At 38.8% G+C, this 25,925-nt stretch overlaps 1 protein-coding gene across 2 annotated transcripts in view; it reads left to right on the forward strand.

The window, feature by feature from the left end:
* Positions 1–25,925, forward strand: part of MCC (MCC regulator of Wnt signaling pathway) — a 186,802-nt gene that overhangs the window by 67,577 nt on the left and 93,300 nt on the right. The gene's annotated exons all lie outside the window — the stretch shown is intronic.

Raw genomic sequence — 25,925 nt, forward strand, 5'->3', positions numbered from 1 at the left:
CAGTCTTTGGATTTTTTTTAAAAAAAGAGATTTTGATTATTTACATGGGTTTTGTATATTTGTAAATATTTTAATAAGACATTAAGCAGTACTGTCCAGTGTTGTGTAATTCTTGTTTTTATCTTGAGTATTTCTAGTAAAAGTGTGTTGTATTGTTATTGCTTGCTGTGAACTTGTGACTGGAGAAGAGTTCATTTCTTTTCTCTGCTATGTGCCTATTTGATCAGCTGTTTTAACAATGATTTTCCCATAGTCACTGGTGGTATGATAATGATTTAGTCTTGACAGAGATACAGCTAAACTACTTCTGAAATCAGAGGAATCATCTCATACAGGTTTTTGTTGGTCATAGTTGGTGACTTGGAGGCTCCACAAGCCATTCCACAGAATTTTATGGTGACACACAAATAAAATACCCCTTTCTGGGAAGTTTTTTAAATCTTGGTGAGACAAAATGCTCCAGCTATACTTTACTTGACAGTGCAGAAAAACACACTGATACCAAATGAAAAATGCCTTCAAAGCAGCATAAATCAGTTTCTGCAACAAAATCCCTCCCTCCACCCACCCCCTCGCTTTCCCCTGCTCTTTTCCATGTAAAGTGCGCTAGCTTTTCTGGAAATATTTTCAGAGAGATGGTGCATTCTGTGAAAGCTTAGGCTGTGCCAAATGCAAACCTCTTTTGCTTTTTGAAATTTTAAGTTTACAGTACCTCTGGTCACTTGGTCAAGTGTGTGATAGAAGCTTGATATTTTTGAGGAAACCAATCACAAGCAGACTGCCAAAGTAGCAAATAACTAGGTGCTTTTTACCCCTCTTTTAAAACATACTGGCATGCCCAGCAGGGTAGGGACATGAGGACAGAAAACCTTCCTTAACTGAAGAGTGAAATAGATGTCTCAGGGAGTGTTACACAAAATGCCTTAACACAAGCTGGTGTGCTTCCTATGAAGTGCTACCATACGGACCAGCATGGCTTCTGAAACTTCTGGCATTCTCAAACTGGCTACTTTTTACACATAACTTTTTGTGACATGAAGTGTCATGATTCCAAATGTACTTAAGTACATTATTGCAAGCAAGCCACATTCCAGATGAAAGTCCTCAAACTCATTGGCTGGGTGTCTCAACCAGATGGACTTTTTGCCTTCCTGTTAACTTAGGTATTTTCTTATGTCAGTCTACTCTTGCCAACAAAAATGTCTCAGATCTATTAAAATAAACAAAAAGGAACATTGTTAAATAAAATATGGATAATAGAACTTGCAAAATTATTGTAGAGAAATAATTTCTAAAATGCATAAAACAATCTGTTTAAATAAATGTAACTTTATTACACCAACATTTAATGAATAGTGTTACTGTTTGGTTGGTTTTAAAACACAGCGATGGCTTCAGTTATGTACATTTTATTCCAATAGAAAACATTGAGTCTGTAACTTTTATTTACTTACTTCTTGCAGTCCAGACATTCCCTGTACAAGTATACAGCATTTCTGAAAATAATTTCTTCTAGACTGCAGTGCGTTACTTCAGATGGCTCTGATGTGGTTAGAACATCCCTCAGTCAGAAGCAGGGTGCTTATGGCACTGAGCTAATCCCTGTCTACTGAAGCATCCTGAGGTTTAGAAGTTAATGGCATGAATTAGTAAACTCTTCTCAGAGTTATTCCAGTTCACCTTATTCTGTGATTCTGAAATATTTTCTCTTTCCGAAGGCAGCAGGAATGTCAGTAGCCCATTGCATGGAGACCTTATTTTGAGAATATCTTCTGAATAACAGACAACCTGCTATATTAACATTATTCCATGGCTTGCATTTTTGCCAGAAAAGAAAGAAATACAACCAGCCTAAACCACAAACCAAAAGCCAGATGTGGAAAAAAAATATTGCAGCAACCGTTTTTCCCTTATGTGTTTTGCCACAAGCTCATCATGAAGACTGTGAAATTATGAAAAGTTGTCCACTTGCCTTGGAAGTATCCTTACAGGAATTTCTATGCTTGTACAGTTGGAGTACCCTGCACAGTGAAAAATACCCTAAGGTCACATAGTTTTAGATGCTTCTCTGGGATATTTCTACATTAAATTAACTTCTCAGCATTTCCATTTATTATGGAGTAATACTGAACAACAATTTCCAGCTATCCTGGAATTTGTATTTTTGAAATACAAATTTAATTTTAAAGATCATGAAAAGAGTGTAGACTTCAAGAGTTGATGTCCTGAGTTGATACGAACCCATGGGATTGTCCAGTGCAGCTCACACAGGGCCTACATCTTAATTTTCCTCTTTCAATGAGTTAACATAACAAGAAAACCGAAACTGCAGCAGAGCCACATGATAACACTAGTTCTGTCAATTGATCTATCTGGCTTTTTAATTTTAAAACAAATACTAGGAATTGTTGCATGGCTTGGGAGATAATTAAAGTTGTACATATATATCCCTAAAATGGCTTGTTCAGGCTTAGAATGGAACTATTTTATCAAAGTAAAAATAATACTATATAGTTGATTCATCATAAAATCTGGTTTCACAGCCATAAATACATATTTCATTCTCAGGTAAACCCTGAGGAATTACCTATTTTGCAAATAGTGAAACTAAGCTATAACATGTCAATTATGAAGTTATTCCTGCTCTACTAATTTCTGCTGCTCTGAGGTTAGACACTGCTGCCAGTGAGATGCCATAGCCTAGTTCTCACCACAGCATTACCGTTGGTTCTGTAAATAGTTTTAATTAAATTGTTTAATTTCTTTTTCTGAATTCCCTCTCTTTTTAATGGACACTATTTTTTGCAGTTGGTATTTTCTGAAGATACTTAGCTTTTATGCTTATGTTTATGTGAAACATCCAGATGTGATTTTTGGTTTCTTTTTAGACAAACTTAATTTTAAAAAGTAAGGGAGGAGTGGAGGTTGGAGTTAGTAGTGTTGATTGAAAATTAAAACTATTCATTACATTAAAATGCAGGGTGTCCTCTGTTTTGTTTTGTTTTTTTTTAATTTGTTGCCCTTTGTAGTTTTCCTGCTAGTAATATGTCACTGAATATGCAAATAGATAAATGAGAAAACACCATGAAGTCCTGTCTGTGATCACCTGAGCCTTACAAGAAAGCTCACTGATTTCTGAGGTTTTTGTAATCTGTTGCTTAAGTAAGCAGGCACTGCATAAAATTCAATCAAAAACAAGCTGAATGAAGGAGGAGCAGGACACATATAAAGGAAAATTAGTCCTTTATAGATGAAACTGAGCCTAAAGTTATGCAGAATTTGTAGAGCTGAAATTCAAATGCTTTATTCGAGCTCAGGCTTAGATTCACGTAGTTAGGTATGTTTGACCTTCAGCCAAGGTCCTGAAAACCGGATCAGTGTGATCCCAACCTGCACCTGCAGGTAACAAGGTTATTTGTGTTATCTGTGGCTGTGATTTGATATCTGCTAAGGGCAACAGTAAGACCTGTAGCACTTTAAAGGAAAATTAATTTGTAATTGGAGGTAGGAGAGAAAGATGTGAGACTGCAGCACAGATGAACACACTGTCATGGTCTAAATGGCTTTAATTGTTAATAATGTTCTTGAGCCTGCAGGTGATGGAGCAGCAAAAGAGTGGGAGAGACATATAATATTTTATTTATCCTCATAGATATAAATCTGTTTAGTACATAGCCTAACTAGGAGTCCAGCACAGTGGTGAATGAGAATATACTTCATGTTTACAAAACAGAAGCATAGCAAAAATGAGGAAAAGGCATCACCTTTAGAAGTATACCTACAAAAGGACCTGTGCTGACAAAAGTGTAGTGCCTTATCTACAGATTATATAGTTCCATTGACTGTTTTTATACATGACTCTCTATTTGGTCTTGAACATGAGTTTTACTTACTTACTTACTTACTATGTGTCGTTCTTCTGCCCTGCCCTTGAGGATTTCTGTTAAAAATGATGCACCCACACACCCCAATTATGGCTCATCTGCTCCTCACTGAAGAACTCCCAAACCTTACATCAGTGAGCTGATTTGTTTCTGTCACTTTTGGGTACTTAGTCTGAAAGAAATTAGATATCCTTTAAGTACCTGTACCTCAAGTGTCAAGTATTTGAAGCTCAAGTGTGTTTCAAATGCCAAGATGTGCTAGGAGTCTAGATGCTATTATGCTGCCCATTGTAATTTGAAATAAGGGTGGTATATCCTTTACAGATGAGTTTTTTGAAAGGAAAATTGTTAGACTCTTTGAAAACTTGTCCTGGATTAGAACATAGGTGTCCGCTAGGGAGGGCAGGAGCCTCCCTCAGAATGAGAATGTAGACCCCCTCCCTCCGAATTATTATAAATTTGAAATCAAGGGATTTTCAGGCAGAGATTTGGGGATAGGAATAACAGTTCTTTACTAGTATTTATAACAAGGCAAACAAACAACAATAACTACAGCATGAACAAGAAAACAGAACCAGGGGCCCCGTGACAGCTTTCTCGGCTGAGACGGGAAGGGATGGAGGAGAGGCTTTGTTTCACAAACCCCCTCGGGCAGTCAGTCCCGGTGCTCCTGCAGGGCTCTGAGGAACAGTCGCTGGAACAGCAGGGATGAGCTGAGATCCTGGGCCGGTGGCTGAGGTGGATCAGCAGCTTTGTGGTGGTGTCTGGCACTGCAGGATGTCCCGGCAGGGCAGGGGGTGCCAGGCCCAGATGAAGAAGCAGCAGCAGCTCCATCCGGGTGATGGCGAATTCCCTTCTCTCCACGGCAACAGCTCCGAGAGAGTCTCTTGCTCTTTAGCTCAATAAACCAGCCAGCCCCCAGCTTCCCTCCTCCTCCCCTTCCCCCCTGGCCCCAGCCAAACTCTTTGTGTTTCTCAAACACACAACAAGTACCATGAGGTTTTCCCAGCAACTAATGGGAAAAAACTCCATAGGTGAGAAGGAACAAAAGGACGGACACACAGCCCCCAACAGAACTCCTGTTTGTGTTTTGAGAGGCAGATTCCAGGATGTCTCTCCAAATCTCTGCTATACTGTAATCCTGTCTGAAATGAGCTTTCTTCACCTTTTCAGCTTAGAAAAATCCCGTAAATTTTCCTGTGACAGTTCAGAGAGATACTAGTAGAGTCCAGTGTTAACTTCCAAATAAAAAGGAAAGCTGTTGGTATGTGCTCTACATTTTTTCATGTAGCAGTTAATAGCTACTAAATTATAAGTAGCCAGGGTGCTAATTTGGTGGCCTAAAATACTTGAAGTTAAAAGGCTAAATATACTTTTAATATATGTCTAATAAAATAGTGCGAACCAGTAAATTGTCTCCTTGTTTTGATGTATTTCTTCAGAAAACAGCCTATCCCAATACTTAGCAGAAGAGATGGTCCTCTGAATTCTTTCAGACTTCACTTGGTCCTCCCAAATCTGCTTTCTTTGCTTGTCTGTATGAAGGATATTTTAACCATTTGAGCCATAGATGGCTCAAAATGACATTATTTCACATCAGAGGGGGACATCCTCATTCTGGTCCAAATTTCTTCATAATTTTAAACATTTCTGTAGATTCTTCAATACCATGCTTCAGATTGCAAGCAAAGAGGTAAAGTAATACGGTGTATCTTTGCTGTATTTAATTCTTTAACTGTATGTTTTTGAAGCCTTTGTCAAGTGTACTTACCTCAGAACTTTGCTGGCCATGGCATGCTCATTTAAAGAATAACTACAGCAGTCTTATTTTTCCATAGTCTCCTGTGTGTGTGTGTGGTGTGTTAATTAGCTACTGGTTACCTGGTGTGTGCCAGCCTGGCTTTAGTGTGCCTGTGGTGTCTGAAGCTGGGAATATTCCAATTGCAGCAGCAGCCACAGCTGCAATTTTGGTTTCGGTTAGCGCCAAGTCACTTTGTTTTAATGATCCATATGGCTTGGGAGAACAGCAATATTTCCACACAAGACACATCACCCTTAACTAAATGGAGAGCTACCATACTCTGGGGCTGCTACAGACAGAAACTAGGGGAGGGGAGCTGAAGAAAACAGTGCTATTTGGGAAAAAAAAAAACAAAAAAAGAAAAACAAAAGAAGTGTGTTTTATTATCTGGAGTGCTGTAACTACTAAACACCTTTGTGTGGAAAGAAAGTGGCATTATTCCCATATTACAGTGAGGTCGAGTCTACACAGGGATGTTATGCAGTTGTGCTGTTAGCCAGTAAGTACACTGCTGTATTTAAATAGCTGTAATTATGCTGGTAGAATTGCCTAGATGAGACTCTCCTGAGTTGAAACATGCCCTTTTCTGGTTTAGAGGTGTACTGCTTTTGAAAAAATTTCAAGTGACCTAAAAAAGGAAAAACAACCTAAATTTCTGGATAAATACAAGCTAAGACCAAGTAAGTTATACTCAGTAACTATAGCCTTTAAAACTTTTCTCTCATGCTGTATAGTTTTTCTGGTTAGACAAGCCTTGAACAGGATAGTAATGGGTTTGTGTCACTGTTTCTTCTGCTTGCTAATACTGTGTTACTATCTCCTTGAGTATGCTGTCTTCTCCCTATATCACTGTAGATTTTTTTGCTTGTCTTACTAGTGGGCTTATTTTGCAAAAGAATTCATATGTACAACACCAGTACCACAGCCAATGAAAGTTATTTAAAAAAAAAAAAAAGGAAACTCAAGTATACAGAATATATAGCAAAAGAGTTACTCTATGGCCTATACAGCAGAACAATTTTCCCACTGTGAAATTGCACTGGCTGTAATTCAGAAGCTGTAAAGTGCTCTTCATTAAAAAGAGTTCTGGTTTAACACCTTCTCTCATCTTCTTACTGCAAGAGTGTTAAAGCCCTCACCAACAGCATCCTGATGTAAAGATGTGCACAGCTACAAATAGAGGAAAAAAAAGAGCATTTGCCTTGTGAAAGGAAACTCTTTGTAAGAGTTGAAAGAAATAATTTCAACTTTCGTGCCTGCACTGTGAGGAGGAAAGGTCACCTCTGTCTTTTCCCTATGAGTTAGGGGTTTGTACCAACTAATTAATGATATTGTAAAGATGAACCAACTGGATGACGAAGAAACACAGCACCATGAGTATTTATGAAGATTGACAAATCCTATTGAAATACAAAAGAAAAAAAAGAAAAAAAAGTGACTGTTACTGCAACTGAATAATATTTGGTTTTCTGCTCATTGGCTGTTATAAGGTACAAATTATAGGAACCTGTCTGAATAACCATATAATTGAAAACCACTTAGAAGACTAGAAATTAATGTTTGTCCAGTAGAACTACATAGCAGCTGAATTTTCACCAAAATTCAGAAGACTTATATACTGACCTCCCATGGGAAGTGCTAAAGATTCCACTGCTTGGGAAGTTTGGTAAAAGTTCAAAACCCTTAATTTTTAACTTATTACTGGTTAATGTTGGTTTGAAGAGCTGCTTGTTTAAGGGGTAGAATAGTGGATGATAACTGAGGCATTACTTTTGTGAATCAAAACAATGTGTCCTTCATTATTTTGTTGAGGCCAGAGGCTGAAAACCATTTTTTACATGTTTTCATTGTTTTAAGGAGAAAACTGTCCTAGAACTTCTTGGATTAACCAATACAATTGTACAAGTTTTCCCATTTAACATTCAAATACTTTATTTTGTATTACAAAACAAGTTTTGAAGAGAGGAAGAATGTTTGACTTTGAGTGTTTAACACAGTTAATTTAGCCATAATGAGATGTGATTTCATGGAGTCATTTAGGCTGGAAACAACCTTTAAGAACTGAGTCCAACCAGCAGTGCCAAGTCCATCATTAAAGCATGTCCCCATGTCATCTACACATCTTTTAAATACCTCCAGAGATGGTTACTTTACCAGTTCTCTGGGCAACTTGTTCCAATGCTTGACAACTGTTTTGGTGAAGAAGGTTTTCCTAATATCCAACCTAAACTTCCCCTTGTGACCATTTTCTGTCATCCTGTCCATTGTTCTCTGGGAGTAGAATGTTCCCTGGCTGCACCCTTCTTGGGTGGAGTGATTCAGGGGGTTGTGTAGTATAAGGAGGACGCCCTAAGTCTTCTTTTCTCCAGGCTGAGCCCCTTTCCCAAGTCCCTTAGCTCCTCATCACTGAAATTGTGCTCTGGTCTCTTCTCCAGCTCCGTTCTCTCCTCTGGGCACACTCTGGCCCCTGAGTGTCCTTTGTAAATTGAGGGTCCTAGAACTGGGCACAGCACTCCATCTGCGGCCACGGTGCTGCCCAGCACAGGGGGACGCTCACTGCCCTGCTCCTGCCGCCCCACTATTGCTCACACATGGCCAGCATGCCCCAGGCCTTCTTGGCCACCTGGGCCCAAGCTGGCTCACGTTCAGCTGTTGTTGAGCGGCTCCCCTGGGTGCTTTGGGCCCAGGCAGCTTTCCAGATACTTTTTCCCCAGCCTGTCACACTGCAGGGGTTGTTGTGACGCAAGGGCAGGACCTGGCACTTGGCCTTGTTGAACCTCAGACCACTGACCTCATCCCGTGGATCCAGCCTGTTCTGATCCCTCTGCAGAGCCTTCCTGCCCTCCAGCAGATAAACAATCCCACCCAACTCAGTGGCATCTGCATTATCAACAGAACTGGTCCCACCACTGGACCCTGGGGAACTCCACTGGTTGGTGCCCTGCCACCAGCTGGATATAACTCCGTTCACATCACTCCCAGGTCCAGATGTTCAGACAGTTTTTCACCCAGTGACACAGCACCTGTCCACACCATAAGCAGCCAGTTTCTCCAGGAGAATGCAATGGGGGACAGTGCCAAAGGCTTTACTAGAGTCCAGGCAGAAAATATCCACAGCGTTTCCCTGATCCATTCAGCAGGTCACCTTGTTGTAAAAGATCAGGATAGGCAAGTAGGACTTGCCCTTCATAAACACATACTCATTTATCTTCATAGATGCTAATTCCATGTTTCAAAAGTAAGCATGTTTATTTATTTTTATTCTGTGGTTCAAGCTCTGATCTGTTATAGGATATTGGACCTTTCGTTATTATTACTGAAAATTATGAATACTTGTGCAAAAGCCATAGTGTAATTCTAGTCTTTATTTTGCTGACAACTGCTAAAAAAACCAGCACCAAAACTGGTACAGAAGCCAAACACTGAAACTTAAGTAATTGTCATTCTAAGGAGAGACTTTCTGGACTAAAGTAGTATGAACAACTGCTGCTGTGCATGGGGAAACTATCTTTAAGGAAATAAAACCTTATGTATTTCTTTTTTATTTTTGTATCATTGTTCAAAATAGAATATGATGTTATCTATATATTGATGGGTTTTTTGTGTTTTTGTGGTGGTGGGTTTTTTGGTTTTCGTATCTTGCTGCTCAGCATGCATACACACATATATTGCCTTAACTCATTCCATGCAATTATTGTCAGCAGAGTTTTTTATTTCTTGATAATGGATTTGATAATTTTTCTTTCTTTTGATAATAGTCTACCCTACTGATGATTGTCAACCAGAAGAACAGGAAATACTGAAAGAAACCTATTTTCCCAGCTCTTGTGATTTTGCTGCTGTTGCTCAAGGGTGTAATTCAAATATAGAGTGCAGAACAAGTGCAATAAGGTTTCCATTCAATTTAACAGTCTAAGAATTTTTCAGGTTTTTCTTTATTCTCTCTTAGGACAAATGTGTCACATGCTACTTTTTTTTTTCCCTGCTTGTCTATTCACCTTTTCTTTAGCTATTCTAAATCAGTATGAGAAAGCTGAGAGATCAGTGAGAGAAACAGTTTTCTCAAATTACATACTGCTCCTATGTGGCTGCATTTGTATGGGCATTATAGTGGTTTTGTCTCAATGACACATCTCATTCTAGATTGTTTTATTCTGCCTCTCATTTCCTGTTTTGAGATCATAGTCTTTAGTAAAATAACCCTAATGCAGTCATACATATATGTGTAGACATTAATATCAGTTTATGTTCCTTTCCAGTAATCCAGATATCTAAAGCCATTTCTCTCTGGCAAGTATTCTGTTCTTTCCTCTCCTTTTGTTCTGACTTTCCTGAGTAGAAGCTGACTCTTTCTGTAAGAAAAAATTTTAAGCAAAAATAGTTTTAAATCATTAAAGTAGTGCATAGTGGGACTAGTAAATAACTATTGAGGGATGTTTAATAAAATCCATTTATGCAAATACAGCTATCAAAAATGTTTCTCATGTTCAGTTCAGACATTCATGATGATAAAATACCTTGTGTCCTGCAGAAGATGTCGTAAATACACACTGAGGTGAGGCTGGAGGTGGCTTCTGCTTATCCCATACTTCCAAACAGAAGACACATCAAACAATTCTCTTTTTCAACCCTTTGGTGCCATTTGGGGTCTTTAACAGTTACTTAAACAATGAAGAGATGAGTAGTTACAGATACAGGGTAGTTTTTAATGGTGTTTTTATACTGGGTCAGTGATTGCTGGAGGCTTGACTAAGTTCTGCCAGGCTCTGTTTCACAGAGCATCTCATGGCATCCCCATCTGTTGCCTGGCTGTCGTCAGAGGGAAAAGGTTGTTCCACATATCTGGCTGGAACTTCCTCTGTTTTGACTTATTTTTGCTCTCTTATGTCCTTCCACCATGCGTCTCAGCAAGGGAGCATGGCTGTATCTTCATGCGAACCTCTTCATGCCTACTGACAGGCTGCATGAGGTTCTCCAAAGCTGCATCTGAACAAGTTCTCACAGCCTTTTCCTCAAGTGCTCAGCACCCTGATTATCTAGTTGGCCCTTGGCTAAGCTTTCTTAGGTTCCTTGATGACAGGACAAGGGGAATGGCCTTAACATGAAGGAAGGTAGGTTTAGATTATATATTAGGAAGAAATTCTTCACTTCTGAGGGTGATGAGGCACTGGCACAAATTGCCCAGAGACATTGTGAACTCTCCATCCCTGGAGGTGTTCAAGACCAGGCTGAATGGGTTTCAGAGTAACAGGGTCTCTAGTGCAAGGTTTTCTGCCTGTGAAAGGGGGTGTGGATCTAAATGATCTTTAATGTCCTTTCCAACCCAAACCTTTCCATGAATGTATGACTCCAGACATTATGATTCAAATGTTGGTGCTGTGAGTACCAAAACTGAACGCACACTTTTAAAAGGTGGTCTGAAGAGCACAGAGTAAATGGGAGTATTCACCTATCTTCATTTGCCATCTGGATTCAGGATACCATTAGTCCTTATTGCTGCCATGATGCACTTTGTGCACCTGTTTAGCCTTTCTTTCTTTTTACCAGCCCTTTTTCAGCAATAGTTTCCAAGTCAGTCAGTCCCTAGCCTATTGTGAGTTTAGTTCATCTTATCTGCCACAGACTGCATTTGTCCTTGTTGAATTTAATTAAGGTACTGCTGGTCCAGTCCTTCAGCCTATTTTTCTCTCAATAGCTGTCACTTTGGCAGCTAGCTTATAGCTACCAAATAAATTTGGCCATGTCAGACCCCCAAACTCAACCAACCTAGAAGTAAAACAAGTCCCCAGATGGGGCAGGGATGGGTTGGATTCAGATCCAAGCAGGGACCTCAGCCAGTCATGTTCAATCCAGAAAGCAGACATATCACTGGTCGGAGAGCTGGGTGGTGCTGAACCTCTACCAGTCAGTTCTCTAGACCCAGGAGTTTTGAACCAGCTGCTTAAGTAGGTCCTGAACAACAAAATGGAGTGTTTGTCTGATGATTGAAAGAGGCTTTGAGTCATGATTTCTGTGTCCAACCCACAACTGCATGGAACAAACAGCAATCCTGCCCTTAAGTGTATCATTGAAGTGGAGGATGATTGAGATCATTAGTAATGACAACCAATGATGAATCAAAAAAAGAACAAAAGATACCATAATCTTTGTATGATACCATCGCCATTAAAAATAATCACCGTTTTCATGCACATTCCTACAATTCAGCAAGCAGCTGTGGAAGGTAAATTGGAGCAAAATGAATGTACCCCTTTTTCCTCTACTAAGAATAAATACGTGTTTATGTTGAGATATATAGATACTTATCCATTGTATCCATTTAGCTTCTGTTCTAGCATTGAACACACTTTGCTATTGGCTTCTGTCAGTTACTGATTTCATTGTCAACCATCAATTCTTAGATGTAAAATAATTTGCCATATAGGAGAAATTGCGTGTGGGTTCTTACTTTATGCTTAATGGAGTGGGCTGGAAGATAAGCCTGGTTTTTAACTCCAAATGTACTATCTGCTTATGTGTGTGTCATCAAAGCTTTTTTTAATGTCTGCCTTCCCTGTCTGAAATAGGATGTCACAAAATGTAATGAGAAATTGAGAAAAGTAGAAAGAATGAAAAATAATCTACAATGGACTATATAAAGCTTCCTGGGAAATGTTGCATGTTGGTACTAAATAGTAAACTGTGCTGTCAGAAATACATAGCGAAGTTACAAAGTACTGCAAAGTGTATTTTCAGGAGACTTGTCTGCAAAAAATTATCAGATAAACTTTTATAGATAATGGGAAATATTTCTGGGGATAGTTCTCCTGAAGGAACTGAGAGAACCTAAGACTGAAAAAAAAGAGCAGCATTTAAGAGGAAGCTTTCTTTTATGCATGTAGCCTGGGTGTTTATAGGGTTTATAAAAGTTTCTGAGAAATAAAGGTGTACTCAGAAATAAATTAAAACTTTATTATGGGTGGAGTATTTAAAGTATGTCTCAAATATAATTTTAAAAAATTCTGAAAATAAGAAGTGTAAGGAAGATCAAAGTTAGTAGTTTTCCTGAGAGCCTGCGTTATATCCAAGTTACTGGTATGTATGGGTAAAAGTGGTTAGGAGGCTTTTGTTGTTGCTGTTAATTCCTTTGGAAGGGATTTTAAAAATCTTTGGTTATACAGAACTTTTTGCATAGATCTCTTGCCTCCTCTTATATGTCTCTATTACTTCTAGAATTTTCCCATGTCATATTTGACCCCTTTTGTGATACTTTCTGTGAAATCACAAAATGCAGGAACCAGAGATGTGTTGTTCTGTAACCACCTGTAATGAGCCTTTTTCTTCACTGATTTCAGTAAAACTTTTGATTTCATTCTAAGTCCTCATTTTGGCATCTTAGTGTAGCATTACTTGGTTTTTCTGGCACGCCGCCTTGGTTAATTAGCTTCGAAATGGCGTGCTTACCTCTTACTGCAGTTTGCCCACTAATAGAAATATGACTGTAGAAATGAGCAGTTAATGTCCCAGTGTTAGGCACTGTATGAGCTGTAAATGTGGATTATTGTTAACAAGCAATTAGGAACACTGTATTCCTATGGGAAGGGAATTGTCTGATTTCAGGAATTTCCAGAATAACAAAAAACTGCTCAAAAGAAGGAGAAATTTGCTTTCATAACTTTCTGGATCTTTGGTGAGCACTCAAAATTGTTCATGGTAGGGAGCCATTTTCCATCAATTGTTTTCACATTTGAGTGGAAGATGCAGTGTCCAGACATTGTTTTCAAAAAACAGTACATTAAATACCTTTTGTAGAATATACGAGGTTTGGTCTATTATATGTAAGTATCATTTCAGGTTTAATATTTTGCCAGAGTAAGTAGATGATGCTGGCTCTTCTGTGTCTTGATTTTTTTTTTCATGAAAACATAGTGAACAATTAAATTTTAAAAATCAACTGATGACAGAAGTTGGATACATAATCCAAGTATAATCTTTGTTTTTTTAATTACATGAAAAAATACTGTGGTTGAACCTCACTGAAAAGAGAGTCTATCTGAATGTCATTTGGAATTGTATGATTGGATGCTTTATTGCTGTTGCAGTTCTGGACATGCTAACTTTATATGAGACTAGGGACGAATTTTGAAACTGAAGTAGTCACCTCAAGTTTGCCAGATTAATTGAAGAACTAGGTACAGTACTGGTTGATGTGAAGGAGAATATAGCAGAATACTAAAGACTATGGCTTTTTATGTCTGTAGGTTTTTTAATTCTGTCAATTTGACAGAATTTAGCATCATTAGCTTCTCTTATGTGGTCGATGTGGCAGAAGTGAAAGTGTTTTTTTGTCTTCTGAAGAATGAAAGACGCTGACAATGAACACAAAATATCAAGACAACTAGAGCTTATTAAAACACTTAAAATGAATTAAGGGTTTGCTTTTTAAAACTTCTAAATTGAACAGGCTTTGCAAAACTTAGTGCCAGTTAGAGTATTGTTCATCACAGAAGAAACTGGACATTATTGCAAATACACATAGTGTAGTCAGAGATAGCTTTGGCATTTTAAGACATGCTGACCAGGTTAAATAATCACAAAGCAAATTTAGACCAGAACATGTATTGAAACTTTCCTGATTTAATTCCACTTCTGAATCACAACATCTCAAGCTGTTCCTTTCAAAGTTACTGTCAAGTCAGCGAGGATAGACTGTGCTACACTATTTCACAGCTGTCAAGAAAATTTGCCTGGATTTGAGCAGGATTTCCTTCTGAAGATCAGAGTAACAAGGAAGTAGCAAAAGTGGTTAAATGACATTTCATAATGGACTTGGCTGCACAGAAAAAATGTAAAAAGTAGAAGGTCATATCCTGTAAATGCTCTCATTTCTCACTTTGCAGTAGTTAATGATTTGTAACCAGATACAGCATGCAATGTGGTCAAATGTAGAATTTTAAGAGGAGATTTCAGTAGATTTTGAATGTTTCTGTGCAAGTTTGCTGGTAGCAAATTGTCTTCTTCAGGTCATTTTGAGATGTGTTCCACTGCTTTATTTTGGTAAGAGAATGTGCAGAGAGAAATGGATAAATAGATAAATGGAAAGAAAGGTATTCATACATCTGCTGGCCATTGATTAAACAGTCCTTCTTCTGGTCTCACTTGAGTTAATCAGTGTTACTGGATCACCGTTACCATCATAGCGTAGAAACTCCCTTAATGATGCAGTGTTCATGTGATCTAAACTCGGCTGATCTGCTGCTACACATAAGAAGAGAATGAGACTTTCATATTTTTTGCTAGTCATAACTTGTCTATGTCTTATATGTTTACTAAAGATTTATCTTTTGGTTAACCCACTTTGGGCTGAATTTTGACTGGGGTGTAAGCAGCATTGATTTCAGTGCTTACATGGCTCACCCGTCCCTGCTAATCAGGTCTCAGTTTAGCAACAATCGTTTTTTCCAGGAGTATTTCTAACAATACCACTCTCATCAGGGCAATCTCATCAACAACCAGAATGTTCCTGATAGCAGGAGCAGTAGTCCTGAGGGCCTGGTTTATTGACTGTGAGTGAAACACATTCCACTTTGTCGATAGTTTTCCTATCTGTGTTTGTGCTGCTGAGCTACTCTGGAGAATGCCCCATTCAGACTTTTTCCTTTACCTCTTTAGATTAGACTCCCTCTTGCAGCCTTAGTTTCTTTGATTATGGAAAGAAACAATACCATTCTTAGCATACCAATGAACATTTTTCTTCTGCAGGCACAAACCTCCCTCTCCTGCATATGTCTAAAGAGCTGTCCTTGCTGATTGATCACTGATCTGTTACCTGCTTTTTCTGCTGTACCGTTAGACTTCCAGTGCCAGTCCTCAGCTTCATTTTTGTAAATAACTTCCCTCAGTTCTTCTCCCCTTTTCCTCTTACTCTATGCTCTTTCAGATTCTTTCACCTTCCATCCAGTATTTCCCTAGAGTTTGTTGTTGTTTGTGAAAACAAGCAGTACTGAATCTGAGGGGAAGTGAGGTAAGAGAAATTGTTCTTGCCTGCTCAGGCAGCAGCCAAATAAATGTCATACAAGCCAAAGGGTTTGTGTTTGTTCAGTCATTTTCCTCCAAATGTTTAAAACATATTTTCATAACATTTCCTTCTTGCTTTATTTTAAAGTTGAAGGTGTTTTTTTCTTGTCTAGTACATGATGTATCCACATTAATTTTTCATTCTTGAACGGGGCCTGAGTGGGAGGGAGGTATAGCACCTCATATTGACATGTCTTTTAGATATTCAGTCAAAACAATGCAGATACTAATGTTTTGGCTTTTAAAGAACAGTGCTTTCTCAGGGTCACAGTTTTTCTGTTTCTTATTCTTCCCCAGTCAATAGATTAGGGTGAGTACAGATAAGAATTGTTTAGTAAATGAAGAAGTGGAAGAAAGAAGGAAAACGAAATTAAAAAAGCAGTGTAAAGGCATTTGCTGACCATCTCCCATTAGGCAGACTAATGGCCAGCCACTATAAAGACTTAAAAAAGGTAGTGCATATTGGATGCATATTAACCTGAGGAGTTGCTGCTTTTTCCATCAGTAATGATTTTACCAGATGCTACTGGGAATGTTGTAAATGAGAGCTGCGTAGCAATAAAAGAAAAGAACAATAGAGGTTAATTTAGCAAAGAGCTTTTAGAAAACCATTTTTTTTCCAAACTCAAGATGCTGTGTGTTTTACGTGAAGGATAGTAGTAGGAGGATAGATAGAATGATTCTGTAAATGTTTATTTATTAAAATATTCTGAAGTAAGGTTAGTATGACTGCTATTGAAGTAAATGTGTTCAGGAGCTAGGATATGTTTAAGTGTTTAATGAATATGCAGACAAATCTATTGTACATGCATGGAAGTACTGAGATAATTCTTTGAAAAGCTTTGACACGACATAAGAGGAAAATCATTGGGGAGATTTCTCTATAACAGTAATTGTACTCATGCAACAGTGTAAAAGGGAATAGTTTTGTGACACCTGTAAGAAATTGGTTCTAAAGTGGGGCTATTTGTAATGGGAAAATCTTTTTGCTGTAATAGTTTTGGGTGACAAATTACTGTCTTCAATTTAGGCTTAAATTTAGTCTAGAATCCATTTCCTCTATGATACTTGTACAGCAGGAGTGTAAGTAATCTGGAAAAAGTACAGAAGCTCTCAAGATCATACTTTTCAGTAAATGTAGTAAAAAAGGAGTCTAAGAGTCATATTTAATACTGAAAAATGCAAATGAAAAATTTACTTTATTATTTTATAATCTCACACCTGAGCAGACCATGTGATTGCTCTTATATATATGCATATGTATATATGCACATATATATTTATACATGTATGCATATATATGACAGCAATATATCTGTATATATCTGGTCATAGAGCATGTGAACCTCTTAGGGGAAAAGCAAATCATTTTAAAAACATATTCTTTTGAGCTCACAGGATGCTCTCAGACAGAGTGAGCTTTTATGTCTGAGACTGCACTGTCTGTCTGTCCAGCTGCTGCTGTGGCTGCCTTTGTGAGGTTGCTGTTGGCTGTAAGGGGTCTGGCTCAGATGGACATCTAGTGAACTTCTCAGCCGTGTCGTTTGCATTGTTACACAGGTATGCAGCTGGAGCCAAGAGTGACTCATGCCGATGGCTGTGAGCTGCAGTGGCTCGGGAAAAGCTTTGTAGTCTGGAAGTAATAGGAGAAGTCAGCTGGGGGAAGAGCTGCCTGAGCTGCACTGTCTCACTTACTAGGAATGTGAGCCAGGGCCACTGGCCATTCCTCCTGCCCTCCTTTCACAGCTCAGAGCTCATGCAGCAGCAAAGTTCTGATACAAGTATTTTTGTATTTCAGCGAAGATTCCTAAAGAACAGGAGACAAGGATGTTTCCATAGCAGCTGAGTTAAACCCCTGCAATCATCTGCTGTGATCCACATTAGCTGATTTATCCTGTGATAAATGAAAGCTTGAGTGAGAGAGTTGTTATATGCCAAGTTTTCTGAACACCAAAAAGACTTCCTTTTTGTGGTTAAAGTGGAGATACTGACATCTACACAAGCTTGCCTTTTCAACCATGCATCTATTTAAAACCTTTTCCCCATTTGAAATGTGGAAAACATTGTGAGGTCATGGATTTAAGAAGTCAGTGCAACTTAAAAGTATTTGAAAAATGAGAAGCTAGAATACTTGGATAACTTTCTACAGCTGCATCAGTTACCTATGATCAGAACACTTTGATGGAAACTTTTCTATCAAGCCTTATTGACTGTTGGCCCATAAAACCAATTCTCTGTTTGCTTAAGGATTACATTCTTTTGTATGGTCTATTTTTTCGTAAAAATTAAAATTATGAAGACAGTATTCCTGCACACACACACAAAAAAAAACCAAAATAATGCTACCAGTGGTTTTTCCCAAAGGATGAATGTGCTTGGAAAAAAACAAACGCAAAATTGTCTTTAGTTTATAACTTTTTAAGTATTACACATGAGTTGAGTAAATGCCGAAAATGTTCTTCAAGAAGTTATAGTGGACTGACTTTGATGTTCTACAGGAATTAAGCAGAAATGTCCGGAGAACACAAAGACCTGAAATACTGTGTCCTCAATGTGATGGTTGTCAGGGTGGATGCTGCAAAAAACCCCATACCTACACATCAGTAACATAAGAAAAGCCCTTGTGTTTTGTTTTTGTCATTTTGTATCAGTATTAAACATTTAGTCCATATGTGTAACTTAAAAAGAAAACCCGTGGTGCAAAAGTAGTTTCATTCTGTGTCTTACAGATACACTTCTGTTTTTAGAACTTGACTGGTGGTTTCGTTTGTGATAAATGAGGCAGAACTGAATATAGTAGATAACTTACATTCATATAGGGGAAATGGGGAAAAAAGAGAGAAAACCAGTGTTCCTGTTGTTACCTGAGGAAGCAGAAGGAGAGATGCCGTGTTGAAAGGTGTAGTTACAGCACTGTGGATTTTCTAATGCTGACTGTGCTTCAGAAGCTCTGCCTGCACATTCCAAGGAATTTGTAGTGCTGCAGGTTCTTCCAAACAGTTTTTACCCTGTGCAGTGACAGAGAAGATAGGCACAGCATACAAAAAAAAAAAAAAAAATTCTATGTAATACTTCATCTTCTGATTACTACTGCAAGGGTAGGAGGGAGAGGTAACCTGAAGGCAGATTTCTAAGGCAGACCACTTTGGTTATTTTCTTTTGCTCTGACTAGTAATAAATACTGAAGGAATGAATCCTGAGCAGAGAACAAATGTAGGTTGCAGTCTGAAGTTAATATTTTTTCTGGAGTTTTCTCATTTGAATGCCCATGGATGGATATTAGAAACATACTAAATTTAAAAAAAGTCATGTAGATTTATAAAATCTACAACATTTAATTAATTGGAAAATCCTGAGTTCCAAACAAATCAAGAGTTTAAAAGAACTTTAAATATATTTTCCTGTCTATGGGCTCTATGGTTTCAAACAAATTGGTTGAAATAATTATGTAGAAGTTTAAGTATGTGCAACCTCAAATTTAAAGAAGAATAGTAAAACTCAAAATAATATTATCTTGTCAATCTAATTGGTTTTGTCGCTGAAACAGAAAATAATCTTTCTACGTACAAAACATTCCTGCAACATAAAACTTATAATGTTTGTATTGAAAAGGTAAGTGTCTACTAGTTAATCTGAGTAATTTACCTGACAATGACAAAACCAATTAGAAATTGAATAAAAGTTTTGCATGGGTTGTTTCACTTAGGTGGTACCACTTTGTGATACCTTGCTCTTACTTGGCATGTGGAAGCCAGGGAAGTCAAGCCAGGGAACTACCCCTGGTCATCTCCAGGGGTTTGTTCTGAGGCAGGTACAAGTCCCTGGTGAATCAGGGGACATGGCACTCTGTGTTGCCTGGAGAGCTGCTGGATTGGTGTTTGTGTGTGTTGGTGCTGATGCTTGGTGTTGTATCCAGTGGGTGCTCTCCAGGAGGCTCTGGACGGATGATCAATCATCTGGAGATTGAATTAATTCAATCAGGTTTCTTTGTGCAAGCGGGGATTGCCATGTCAGCACAGCATGGGGTGGCAATGTGAGCCACTGACTCTGGATCCGGGAGAGGACATCCCCTTGCCCTCTAAGAAGTGTGTTTGGGAGGTGCAGGACCTGCCTGATGCAGCATGCATCAAATTAGCATTGTATGTGAATGTTTCAAAATGGATCTGGCAAAACCAGTGTTGGTGAGTTACCATATCAAACTTGTCACAGAGGCAGATAATTGCTAGGTGGGGTGGCACAGCCTGTGTGTTATGCAGGAGGTCAGATTAGATCATCACTGTTTCTTCAAGTTTTGAATTCTGTGACTCTACTGCAACCAGTTGTTCCATGCAATCACTGTCCATACTTGTTTATCACCGACACACCCAAATCGTCTTGCACCCATATGTGGCTGACACTGTAATAGAGTTGCTTGTTTTCCAGGGCATGAAGAGCTTTTCCATAGGTCAATGTGGTAAGGAAAATGGGATTTTAATTTAATTTAAAAATTACATACTTGCATGACATAGAATCAAATCAGTGGGGTGAGAGGAGGGAAGTGCCATGAAAGGCATAGAATTTTGTATTAGAAATTCAGGTATTCCTGACTAATCTTTGCTAAATCAGTAGAACCTGTTTTAAACTGAGGTTAAAACCTGACTGCACTCCAGTCAGGTTTGGAAGTAGGAATAATAAAAACACAGTGCAAAATTGTGTGTTATGCAGAATTATGTTATTATTATGTATTGTGTATGCTGTATATTACATGTATTATGGCTTGCAACATGTTGTTACTATTATATATTAATGTGTTCTTAATACAGAATTAAGGACAAAATAGGTGGGTCACCTTGAAGTAAGCTGCTGCTGCTTGAAAGCCTTTTCTATGATGCTGGTTGTGTTAGTCTGTTTCAATCACTGAGAGTATAGTATTGGCCAAAAGATTGGTTCAATCAGATGTATTTGGTGTTCTTGAAAATAATGTCCTTTTGCAGTTCAGCAATGTGTAGATAGCCCTATACTTGTTTTGGTAAACCTTCATGCTCCCTTTATTTTTACGAGACTGGTTGCAGGCACGAATTTACCTATTCATGCAACTTTAGGCCAGATCTGGAGGCCTGAGTAATAGAAGTTTAAACCTGTTTGCATAACACTTACTTAGAGATAAAAGACTTAAGTTTTCTGATCGCTTGTATGCACAAAATATGTAAAAGCTCTTATATAATTACAGAGATATAAAAATTAGAAAAAAGAATCTCTAGTTGTTGAGAATTTTGTTTGTTTGGTTGGTTTTGTTTACATGAATAGAAGTTACATTTTAGTTCTGGAGATTAATATCTGTTGGTCATATTGAACTGGTTAACATTGCGGCAGTACTGTCTGCCCTATTTATGGGGGAGAAAGCTCTCCCCTCACTGTCTTTGTGGCCTCCCAGAAATAACTGATTTGCCAGGCACATTTCTTTTCAAGACGGAAAACATTATTTTCAGAGAAGGACAAGACCAGCATGGATGTATTTTAAAGCACTGTTATAATCTTAATAAGGTTTCAGTTAGCATCACTCTATGCACTTACTGCCCTGGTTTAATTTATCTGTCTTTTAGAATGCCTAATTTTATTGGGAAAAATTCAAATAGTAAAGTTGCTGTGGATAGAGTGATTGTAATGCAATATTAATTAGTAACTGGTAGTTTTTTTTTCCTTTTTTGCAGGGTCTGGGGTAAATTGATGAGTCTGTTGAGTGTTTTCCTTAGTCAAACAAATACTGCATTTGAGATGGTATATAAATTTTCCTCAACAAAGCTTACTGAAAAATTACTGCAAAGGCTTATTTTTAATAGCAGTAATTAATAAATTCTGCACTCACTGTTACCTTCTATAAATTTCAAACATTTTTTAAATGTCTTTCTGACAGATGACATAGCTCTTCTCTTGACTTAGCTATGCCCATTAAAAAAGGGAACATAAATAGGTTAGATGAAGCTGCTAACTGTTCTAATGTAATTCAGGAGCATTGGGCATAACACAGGTTTTTGGTACAGCAGCACATCTTTCCGTTTAGTGTCTGAGGAATATATTGCAATCCATACAATGAAAATTTGTGTATAGAGCTATTGCTTTTATTTTGTTTTTCTCTGATACCCTTTTCTGGTTTTGTTGGTGTGGTTTAGCTGAATGTTTGTGGTGGTTTGGATATATATTAGTTTAGTTTCTCTGAAACAAAAAATACAGTTTTAAAAATTATTAAAAAAAATGTTTAAAATCCATTTTGCAGTTAGAAAATGCAAATGCAGTTAGAAAAATAGGAAGAAGATTTAAAAGCTGAAAGTAAAAATGAAATTTTGCTACAGAGGCTATTTTTGAACTTACCTTTTTTTCAAGGTGCCCAAGGATTACTGTGGTATTAGTTTTACTTATTTGTTAGCTATAAATGCATACAATTTGGGTAAGTGGTGAAGTGGTTATAGCTACTTACGGCTTTTAAGGTTATCATTACTGATTGGCATGATGCCTCAGTGTGTCACATGTCAAGTGTTTTCCAAATCTGAGTGCTCCAGAGGCTCTTTTTCCCTAACCCACACACTCATGTGCTCATTGGCTTTGGCTCTTCCATCACACTGTCAATGTGCAGTTTTAACCATTTCCCTTCAGGAGTTCCTTCTGATGGTCGGAGAATTGGTTGTTGCTGGTGATGTGAACCAGAAGCCTCAGTTTTGATTCTTTCAAAACACCTTTATTAAAGCTGTCTCATGATGTCAGCATACTGGTCAGAGCCTTGTTTCTTTGAGTATACAAGTAAGGATATCAGGGACTATTTTTCACTTTAGGTATTAGGAAACAGTTTAAGCACTTTTTTCAGCTGTTTTGTTTATTACTTATTTATAGCACCAAAAAATGATGGGAAAAATCAGAAGGAAACTTCTGAGCATGTAAATTTCTGAAGCAAGTAAATCCTTAGAAGTTGCACAGGATCTGTATCACCTTTTAAAATACCACAATTTGATGATGGGACCAGAAGAGCCCTGCAAGGTTACAGAGGAATGCTGCTTTCAGTTATGAGGAAGGGAATTGCAAATACATTTGGCATGCATCACAGCTCAGTCATGGTATGGCACTTTGGGCATGGTCTGAGTAAGCTTTGAGACAGAGCAGTTACAGAGAAATCATGAAGGAGAGGCTAGAATGGCTACCAGTGCCATTCACCTGGTGGTAAGGTTATGAGATCTAAAACCAGTCTGTCCAAGGAGGCTCTGCATTAATCAAGACAGCCAGCAGCTATTATTTGTGGAAGTATTGTCAAATACTTTTTGTTTTTGTTAAAATATGTTATCTTGAAGTAATGAGCAAAAGTATTTTTTATGGTGTTCAATCAAATTCCCAAATTACTTCTTGTAATGGGAACATATATCTGTACAAAAGTATCCACGTCCTCCAGCCTTTAACTCCATATTTGCAAGTGTATGTATTTAGGGAATTCAATCTTCAGTAAAATAGGTCAGGACTGAAATGTGTATTTCATATTCAGACGTGTGGTGAAATTTGTCATCCAGCCATACAGTGCAAATTTATGCAGATTTTTTGTGATGATTTGCACACAAGATGGACATTCTCATGCAAATTCTTAACTCCTTCTGAGTGGTTTCCTACCATAGGAAAGAACTTTGTAATGGTTTTGTACTAATCCATAGGGAAAGAGACAAAAACAGTACTTGTCTTACTAGACAAAGGGTTGCAGAAGTCAAAAATAATATGCATTTTCAAATATTAAGAATCACACACAATCTGCTTAAGGTGGCTGTGTTATTAGGACCCAGAACTGTGTTTAAAATGGATTTTAATGTGGTGATACGTGTAAGCTGACTATTGACAGTCATATCTATTCATTTTACTGGTCTTCTGTTGCTAGGAACCTCATGTATATATCAGATATTCATGGTTTCTTGTTTTTGAATTAATGATGATGACAACTGTAGATCTAGGGTGAAGAATTCAAATTCTTCACAGAAAAGGAGAACATCTTCCTGTGGGCATTGACACCTCTTATAGCATGTTCTGGATGCCCCCTTTGAAATGGAAGAATCCTGTGGCTTAATTTGCCTCATTAAATAATGTAGTATTGTTTTGTCTAAGTGATACTTAGCACTGCAAAAACAGGTTACTATGCATGTTTTTAGACTGAAATAATAGTTTCCCTTTCTCCTCTGTTTCTAACCTGTGACTTCTAACCTTATGCTGAACTGGAGAATGCTTTGTTCTCTGTTGTTGCATATGCCTGTTTATTATTGTAGGTTTGTTGGAAATTTACTACAAATGTGAGCACCTGCAAATAAATCTTTTGCTAATCTGGAAATGTGATATGCAACGGGAACACTCTCCAGCCTCCAGATAAGGTCTGCAAAGTACCATTGAGACATAAAGTAATCTGTGGATTGGGTCATTCTGAAAGCTCTTATTGATATGAGATGAGTCTCAATGGAGAAGTCCTGCTGTCACATGTTCATCATGTACTGATTGAGAGCAGGGGCACAGACTCAGAGAGAAGGCTGAAGCTGAGATATTTCCTATGCTGCAGAGATTGAGGATGTGAAAGAGGCTAATGCTTCATTAAGCTTCACTGATTAAAAAATGGCAGATCTTGTTAGACATAGGATGCTCTGTTACTGTTAATGGGACAAGTGTGCAGTGTATTAAGGTAAGGGCATTGTTCTTCAGCAGCAGATAGGAGAAGCTTTGTTTATTGTCTGTGTGGGGAGCTTTAAAGTGCAGTTTGCAGCTTTGCTATTGAAAAAAAATTGGCTGCTGTGTCACACATAGCCTTGTCAGAGAAACAACTGGAATGCAGAAATGCCTTTGAACTCAGGATGGATTTGTTTTTGCTTCCCGGGCAGTCAGCATCAGCGTTTTTAACAAAAAGGAGGAGGCTGATTACCACAAGGTTTCCTGTTCATGTGGATAAGGAGCTTCCATAAAGAAACAGGAAAACAGAAGTTCTCACAAAAAAAAAAAAAAAAAAAAAAAAAAAAAAAAAAAAAAAAAAAAAGGTATTCTGCTGCATTTTTTGGCATTCTTTACAAATTTTTAAGTGAAGGAGAAATAGGTGACTGGAGAAAAGCAGCTGTGCACAAGTTTCTGAGAGAAAAGAATGTCCAAAAAGAAGCAGGTTCATGCAAAATGCCTCTCCAGTATCGGACTTCGGTGCTTGCAGACGCTTGATGAGAGCATGTTGATGGGTGCTCTTGCAGGGCCCTGCAGGGAGTGTGGGGTAGCCTGAGGTTTGTAGATGAAGGAGGGGGGAGAGTGCAAGGTTTTCGAGCTGTTTGAAGAAAGCAGCGCTTTGGGGAGTACGGCGCTTACTGAGGCTGCACTTGAGGTGCAGTGGTGGGTCGGCCACTCCTCTCTTCCCAGGGCATGTGTGGCCCTTGCCCCTTCCTCTCACAGGTATGTACATACACGTGCACACGCACAGTCCTAAACTAGAAAGGCTTTCCAGAAAGAAAGGGCTTTCAGTTACTGAAACAACAACTGGCTGCATGTAGGATTTTGTCAGGAGAGGATTTTAGTGGGCTGGCAGGTTTGGAAGGAGCTCCTGCCGGCAGGGCGTCTGTGGACCACCCATCTCCTCTTCCCGTTGAGGACAGCTGAACACCCGCAGCCAGAAATACACTACGGGCTTAAAGAAGGGTCTGTTCTAGGTGAGGTTTTCGCCCGAAAGTGGGATGGAGCAGTTGTGTCTGACAACGAGGACAGAACGCGAAAGCATCTTTGCTCCCGCCAGCCTGCGGTTCCCTCCTCCACCTCCCACAACTTTATCTAGCTGGAGCGCCGCGTTCCAGGCGGCATCGCGCCCTTCCTGACCCGCGGCTGTCCCTTTGTAGCCGCGGGGAGCCGGGCCGGGCCGGGGGAAGGGCGAGGCGGGGCAGGAGGCGGGCAGGGGGAAGTTGGCGCGGGGAGCCGGGGGTGTGCGCGGGCCTGAGGGGAGCGGGCGCGGCGGCCCCAGAGCGGCGGCCCCGGAGCGTCCTCGCAGCCAGGCGAGGATGAGAGACCCAGGTAAGACATCAGGAGAGCACATGGGTGGTGACCGTGTGCGGCTCTTGTGCCCCCGCCATTTTCTGCGACTAAAGCTTTTTTTCCCTTTCGAACAGGACAAGTACCTAGGGGGACTCAGACAGGTGCCAGGTGTGAACAAAACTATTTTTTTAACCTAA

Source organism: Cyanistes caeruleus, chromosome Z, assembly GCF_971803275.1.
Source record: "Cyanistes caeruleus chromosome Z, bCyaCae1.hap1.1, whole genome shotgun sequence".
Taxonomy (NCBI): Eukaryota; Metazoa; Chordata; class Aves; order Passeriformes; family Paridae; genus Cyanistes; species Cyanistes caeruleus.